The sequence below is a fragment of the Myodes glareolus genome, chromosome 25, assembly GCF_982192425.1.
Source record: "Myodes glareolus chromosome 25, mMyoGla1.1, whole genome shotgun sequence".
Classification (NCBI taxonomy): Eukaryota; Metazoa; Chordata; class Mammalia; order Rodentia; family Cricetidae; genus Myodes; species Myodes glareolus.
In genome coordinates this window covers 14,157,011-14,164,663 of record NC_142050.1, presented here as the reverse complement: position 1 = coordinate 14,164,663, position 7,653 = coordinate 14,157,011, and positions in this window count along the sequence as shown.

Genomic DNA, 7,653 nt, shown 5'->3' with positions numbered 1-7,653 from the left:
TAAATTTTTTAAGAAAGTAAGCTAGCAGTATTAAAAACCCATTTAGCATAACTGAATCCTCCCCAAATAACTAAGTAGTTACGGGATATACTTCATAGGAAGCCTTAAGAAGCCAGCGCTGGAGAAGCTTGTCTGTCCCTTGAAGGCTGGACACTAGATGGGGTAACCCTTTTTCTGGTCATTTCTGTCTTGAGTCTGTGAGCTTAACACTGAAAAAGAGTTTTGCTTTCAGGCCAGTCAAATATGTTTCAGCTAACCCAGAAAATGATTCTCAATGTACAGCGGCTGACATTCTTAAAAATAAACATGGTGTCGTTTCAACTGGAAGATGCTAGTGTTCAAATACTGACACTTCCTTCTGACATTGACAGTGCCAACTGGAGTAGAAGGTCAGACAAAGATGAGAGGCTGCGTTCCAGTGAAAAATTGGACCAGGACTCCCCTGACACCACATCATCATTTAACAGGCCAGACTTCCCTGCCATTCCACGGTGTGCAAAAGGACAGCCACAGAATCAATTAAACTATCGCCGAACAGGCTTTGGGGTTTTCCCCTTTTGTTTTCAGCACCTGTAATCAAAATTCTGGTTCTTAACTAATGGTATATTACAAGCAGAAGTGTGGAGGGGGGAACACAAAGGCCAAATTAGAGAAACCAAAAGGTTTACTACTCAAAGCAGAAATGCCCCCCCTCTTTTTCCCCCTTAGTTAAATGCTTTCAGGATCATCGTCTACTTTTTCTCCTCAGTTCTATTACTTTGGTGACATTCAAGTCCTAGAAAATGTTTTTGAATGCAATTATAACTCTAAAGCAAGTTTGCCTGAACTCCCACAGCTTAACTTTTTGGCTTAAAATACCATGTTTTAAAAGGTGTTGGCATTCAGTTTTACCTAACAAATAGCTGGGTTTTGAAAAAGGGGAAAAAATCTGGCAGTTTAACAAGAAAAATAAGAAGTGTTTGTGTGTGTGTGTGTTTGTGTGTGTGTGTGTGTGCGCGCGCACGCACATGCGCATGCACGTATGTGAGTGCATGTGTGTGTATTTATGTGCACACGTGTGCGTTTGTACATGCATGTTTGCATGTTTGTCCCTCCCCCCCTCTCTCTTTGTGTATGTGTGTGTTGTGTCTGTGTGTGTGTGTCTGTGTGTGTGTGTGTGTAAGAAAGACAGACAGAAATCAGGAGAGACAGAGCCAGTGATGAAGGTTGCCTGATTATTTTAGAGTACTGATTTATTTATATGCTTTTGATAAAGCTATGAATTATGGACATCAGCTTCAGCTCTTTTTATATTTCAAATTATTAGAGGGCACTAAGCACAGTTAATCAGTCAGAAACTGTTTATACATACACATGCATACATATGTGTATATACATTTATATATAAATCTAAGCCAGTTATATCTGTATTAGGGTTTGCTTTTCTATCTGTTACATATAGCATCGTATTCTCATGTGTCTACTTACCTGACTAAACAAATGAAGTTCATAAAAATAAGATTTTCCTTTAAAAATGAAATAGTAATTTTAAAATTAAGTAACTAAATATTTGTCTTTGCTAAAAATTTCTGCCAGTTCCAGCTTTGATAATGTATTTGATATCTGGTACTCTTCTCCAAAAATAACTAATAAAAATAAACAAAAACTATTATTGTCAGGAATTAACAATAGACTCTGCAATACGTTAGCAATGAAAGAAAGAAAGAAAATACGTGAAAAATATCCCTATATAACATCTCTGATCTGAAATAATGTTCCTCAAAATGATGCAGAGAGAAAAATTCAAACAGTGCCACAATCCAGCTGAGCTGAGGAGACAGGGATTTATATTTGAAGAATATGAGGAACTTGGCATTTGTGGAGGAGAATTAAGAGAGAACGCAAAGCTATAGGGAGATTCCCAAATATGTAGAGGGCTGTCTTTGAATCTTATTCTTAATAGTAAGATATTCATATCACCTGAGAATCATGCAAAGCCAGACAGAGAATAAACAGTTGGTAATGAGCAATATATCAGTCTTTTTCCAGAATTCAAAGCTCAGAGCTTTCCAAGTATCAGTCAAGTTATGCAGGGATCTTCCTGAACACTGTGGCATTTACTGGAACTCCCTCTAAAGAATACCAATGTAGAAAACAAACCCCAAAATAAAGGATCCACTTTTACAAAACTTAAAAGAAAGATTTGAGTTAATCTGCAAGTGACTTAACTTCCAGCCAAAGTCGTATTCATATCTTTAGAAAAAGTTAAGAAAATACACTGTTTTTTGTATTTTTTTAACAGTACAACATTCCCAATATATTCTGTATAATGTCAAAGAGATTAAGAGAATAAAAAAGCAAAATATATGCAGAGGCAGAAGGGACAGTCCACAGAAATGCCAAATAAAATAGAATTGGAAAAACAAAAGTTAGATGCATTGACCATAAAATGAGTCAGAGACTTATAGGAAAATACAATCACATTGAGGAAAATCAAGTGATTAAAAAGTACACGAAATGAAAATTTTCACTAATGTCTTAAAAAATTGGAAACAGAGGATAAAATATAAAAATTGAAATCATATCAATAGAAACGATTTAAGCTGAAGTTATGTGGAAAAAGTTCTCCAGAATGAACATTCCAGTGCCACCATTTTGGCTCTCAAGAACATCTCTCTTTAATAGGAAAAAGACTTCCTTAGAGCAATGCCTGCTCCTAGGACTGGAGAAAAGTCAAACATTAAATGTGGTGAAAGCATCTTGTGGTGCCAGGAAGCAAGAGAGAACTAGAAAGTACAAGGAAGAGGCCCGGAAAGGTCAGGGGAACAAAGTCAAAGAGTTCTTCATGATCCAAATTGGAACAATTCTGGCAATAACATCGATTAAAGAATATTTTACTCATACCCCCAAACAATAAAATTTGTTCATGAAGCCATGACGCTTTAAACAACTGACCTAAACAAGTAATAAGGCTATGAAAAGACTCCCTGCATACAATTCATAAAATGTAGACAGGTATTCCCTCCCCATAGACTTATTTAGAAGTCAGTACAGGAAGGCAGAACCACTCCCTGGAAGGTGTGCTCATATTAAATCTTGCTGAAGAGATGGGTGGAATAATTATTCCTTCAGTGGGATGGAACTTTCTGTCTCAGGATTTCTGCCCCTAGAACAGTTCCTCCAAGCTGCCCTGAGGTACGCATGGCTGGTGATTCCACTTTTTTGAGTTCTGACTCAGAAAATTGCAACTTCCTTTTCTTTTCTCTGTCTCTTTCTTTTGGATGCTTGCTGAAAGTTACACATGCTTTTACTAGGCATTTGGGCTTCCTAAGTGTTTGTCTAAATCCCCCTTCACCACTATGAAGCTGCCTGTGTGTTATGTAGCTGACCTCCAGGCCTACTTAACTCAAACAAGGCCTTTTTCCTTCTCCTCTCAATTTTCCTCTTGTAGGCCATGGCTGAGATTTACAGTTTGCTTGTCCTTAGGTTCCTTCCTTCAATATTGTATAATTGTCTTTTTTGAAAGAATATATATGTATATATACATATACATACAAATATAGATGCATACATACATATAAATCTATAGATAGATATCTTGAAAAATCCTTTAAAAACCTGAAAATATAAGCAATAAGCTTCTAAACAACCCATGAATCAAAACAGTTTCAAAGACAACCAGAAACATCTTAAACTGATTGACAAGAACATATGCATCAGTGTTTGTGGAAATTATATAAGGCGACGATAGGGACAACTTCATACATCTAAATATTTGAATTTCAAATGGAGCATGATCTCACATTAAATTCCAAGGTTCCACTGTGCAAAAGTCAGAATAAATGAGATAATTGAGGAAAAGAACTAATGAAAGGTAAGAGTGAAGTGCTTTGAAATAAAAGATGATAAAAGCATCCAAAACTTGAGCTTTAGGATAAAAAATAAGCATCATTGACAAACTTCTAGCTTAAATTATTATTGTAGCAACAAGACATCATATGTAAAATTTGTAACACTGAGAAGATTTGTCTTTGGTATTTATTCAACATGAAATGAAAAAGTTCTTTGAAAGATACAAATTACCAAAACTGTAATGAAAATGTACTACTTGGAAAAGAATAAACTATCTGATATAAGACATTAGTCTTACATAAGTATTCATAAGAATGATTATGGTAATTATTATTGTTATTTTGAGAAAAGAGTAACCTAAGTTGTCCCATGAACCACCACACTGGCCCAAACAATATTTATGCACATTATTCATGAACCATTAGACATTAAAATAAAAATAAAAGAAAAGACTATACATTGTATAGTTTTAACCATCAGATATTTGGGAAAAGGCAAAAGTGTAGAAATAAGATAGAATCTTTACATAACTTTGGTTCAATTGTAGTACCACTGTAATAAAAAGCATTCAATTCTGAAAGGAAATGCACATAATAAACTCGGGACTTGTGGCAAACCTCTGCTTTGTGATCAGTTTTGCTGCTGTGATGCAGCTCAATTGAAAAGTAACGTAAAAGATAAAATAAAAGACAAGCGGTAATATGAACAAAGGGGTCAAGACCAGAGAGGGAAAACCCACAGAATCAGCTGAACTGAACTAGTGGAAGATCACTGATACCCACTGACAACTGGAGAACCTGCAGAAGACCGAAACTAGGCCTCCTGAATACAGCTGACAATGGTGGGGCTTGGGCAGTGGGAGCAGGATCTAACTCTAATGCATGAACTGACTTTGTACAGCCCCTTCGCTAAGGAGAGATACTGTAGGGCCCTGTCTTCCCTGTTCCTCGAGGCCAAAGCACAGGATGCAAGAAATGTTTACGCTAACCAGCTTAGCTTCCCCTGCTCGATTCTGCCAGCTGGAGGGAATTAGTTCAAAGCCTTGTTTCTGTCATTGCTATGATAATTTCACCTACTAAGGAAGGTCCTCACAGGCGCCCTAAATCTCCTCCTATCTGTCTGTCAGGGTTCCCAGCTCGATAACCCCTACATGGAAGCTTCGGCCACTGGTGCCAGGCGGCTAACACCCCTCTTCTTACTCCCAGGTGGGAGGGGGCTCTCGTCCTTTTGCCTCCAAGTATTTAAGCCCGACATGTGCTAAATAAAGTTGACATTTACCCTTTGGACAAATGATCCTGGTCTCTCTATGTATGTCTGTTCAACTCCAAGGATACTGATCCAGTCTCGTGGTTCGGTTTGGGAAGCGCGCCCCTTATCGGAAAATGGGGTTTCCACAGATTCGGGCGGAGCAAGATACCTTGCTTAGTCTAGGCAAGGGGAGGGAGAATGCCTTGGTCCTGCCTCAAGAAGGTGATGGGACAGGCTTAATTGACTTCCCAGGGGAGGCCTTAACCTCTCTGAGCAGTGGATGTTGGTGGGGTGGGAGTAAGAGGAGGAGAAGGAGGGGAGGAAGGAGGGGGACCTGGGATTGGTACATAGAAAATAAATAAATAAATGTTTTTAAGCTTGAAAAGCTAATTTTATGTTTAAATATATATTTCATAATAATAACATTGAATAATTTTCTCTAAAATGATCTATAGATCAATTTAATCTCTATAAGATCATAAGAATTTTGTGGACTTGATGGTCCAATTCTCAGTTTTGATGGTGATACAGAATGTCTAGAAAATCTGAAATAATTTTGAAAATGGATGAATGTCTACATTCATTAAAATCACTAAATGCCTGGTAATTTCTGTTAATTAAAGATTAATTGCCTGGTTAAATATATAGAACAATTCAAACTCTTCTACTATTCAATAAAACGATACCTCAGAGAATTCTTAGTGATTTCACATAAAGACTAACAGACTTTCTCCTATGCTTGGCAATTTGGCCACCATTTATTTATATAGGAGAGTTGAAACTACTTCCACACAAGTATTTGTAAATTCTTGTCTGGAGAATCTTTTTTCCACAAGAGTTGAGAAGTAGCAAGACTTTTGACATGAGCAAAGAATGAATAAATACATAAATGCTTTTACTCCATGTCATCATACTAACTGAAAATTATAAATCATGCTAACATTATAATACTCAAATTCAGATACAAATTCAGATGCTGTGTAACCCAAGCTTATGAAATTTTCCTTAAAACAAGCAAACAAAAAGAAAACCATCTAAATTCCCATGCCAAAATGTTGCTGATACTCAGGAATTCTTAAATATGAGAATTAACTTTCAAGTCTTAATGTTTGTTTAGAGCTGTACCTGTCTGGAATCAAAGGATCTACGTTTGTCCAATATTAATTGTCTAATTTAGAGTAAACAAATGATATATGAAAAATATCATTGAAAACTAAAAGTAAAAATAACATGTGGTTTTAGATTGCAGGTATGCCTACCAGTACATCTCATTTATCCTAGCTCTGGATTTTACTCACCTGTACCCAGAGAATCCAGATATTAATCTTGGATCTGCAGTTAATTAGCTTTGTGACCTAGCATATGTTGCTTATTTCTCTTAATGTATTAAATGGTGGACTCTACTCTCCTAAATGTCCAGCTATCTCTAAAATCTTGAATGTAAAATAAATATTTGAAACTTCAACAGTGTCATAAAAAGGATTCTTTAAATTATTAAACCTATAATTTACGAAGAGTTTAACAACGTATAATTACTGAAATGTGTTTATCTGAGAAAGGTTGAAGGATTTTCTTTCAACTCTAGTTAGTATCACATGCAAAGATAGAGGGAAGCCCAGAGAGACCACGGCCTTTAACTCCAAGGCTTCAGCAAGAAGCTTCCCTCTCTTCTTCTGATTCACTAATAGTCTTGCAGATAAAAAAAAGGCTGCTTTTTCTTTTTGGTTTTTAGTAACCAACGCTAATCAATTACTACCAAATTTAAAAAGAATATGACCATTCAATTATCTGGTTCTTCTAAATCTAAAGAAATTTCTATGGAAAAGTTGACAGCACTCTCTGGCATGAGTATCGTATTTCAAAAGTGATCGTTATGTATTATTGGATATTGAAGTCACCCCTGATTTTCCAGTAGTCACAATATAGGTTATTTTTAAAGATACAGAGATAATATCTCTACTGCAGTCTTCACTGTTCTATATATGCAATACACAGGCATCTCTAGCATCTATAAACTACTAATTGGCTTAAAATCTGCTAATTAAAAAAATATTATGGTCTGGTAAGACTGTCCAGCAAATAAAAGTTCTTGCCACTATGCTTGACAACTTGTGATCCGATCTCCAGAATCCATGCAATGGAAAAAGAGAAGCAATATATATATATATATATATATATATATATATATATATATATATATATATATATATATGTATATATTAAACAGCCATTTTCTCCTCTCTCCTCTTCTGTTCCCTTCTCAAACCTCCTTTACATAACCCTCCACCCACTCTACCTCCTGCTGCATTCAGAAGGGCTCCCATGGGAGTCAATAAAGCATAGCATATCAAGCTGAGGCAGAACCAAATTCTTCCCCCTTGCATCAACAGTGGGTAAGGCATCCAACTATAGGGAATAGGTTCCAAAGAGCCAGCTCATGAGACAGGAACAGGTCCTGGTCCCACTACTACAAGCCCCACAAAGGACCAAGCTACACAACTGTCAGCCACATTCAGAGGGTCTAGGTTGATCCAGAGTTTGTGAGCTCCCACAAGCTCAGGTCAGCTGTATCTG